The following is a 374-nucleotide window of genomic DNA, read 5'->3' as shown; positions in this document are numbered from 1 at the left end:
CCATAACGTCTGTTTTTTGGAAGGTAGAGGGGGAGGGAATGCCCATTCCTATGTCAGCCCAATTCTGCTCTGCGCGGCTCTCTACCTCGAGGCAGGTGGGACCTCGGGTTCTTAGCCGCCCAAGGTCGCAATCTAACCCGGCTGAGCTTCGGTGTGCCCCTTGTGCTCCTTAACCGCGCTCATCTGGCTTACCCAGGTGAGAAGCCTCTAGGGCCCACTAGGAAACCTCTCCGAGCCCGCTCTGGTTCTACTCAAGGTGACTTGGGATGAGAAAACCGGGTCGCTTGGGGCTCAGCTGGATTTGGAATGCCCTGGCTGTACTGCGACTCTGCCACAGGCCGCTTTCCCGCTGGGGAAAATGACATCGCGGAAGG

The sequence above is a fragment of the Saimiri boliviensis genome, chromosome 4, assembly GCF_048565385.1.
Source record: "Saimiri boliviensis isolate mSaiBol1 chromosome 4, mSaiBol1.pri, whole genome shotgun sequence".
In the NCBI taxonomy this organism is placed as follows: domain Eukaryota; kingdom Metazoa; phylum Chordata; class Mammalia; order Primates; family Cebidae; genus Saimiri; species Saimiri boliviensis.
The sequence above is the reverse complement of the archived record's forward strand: the minus strand, read 5'-3'. Positions refer to the sequence as shown.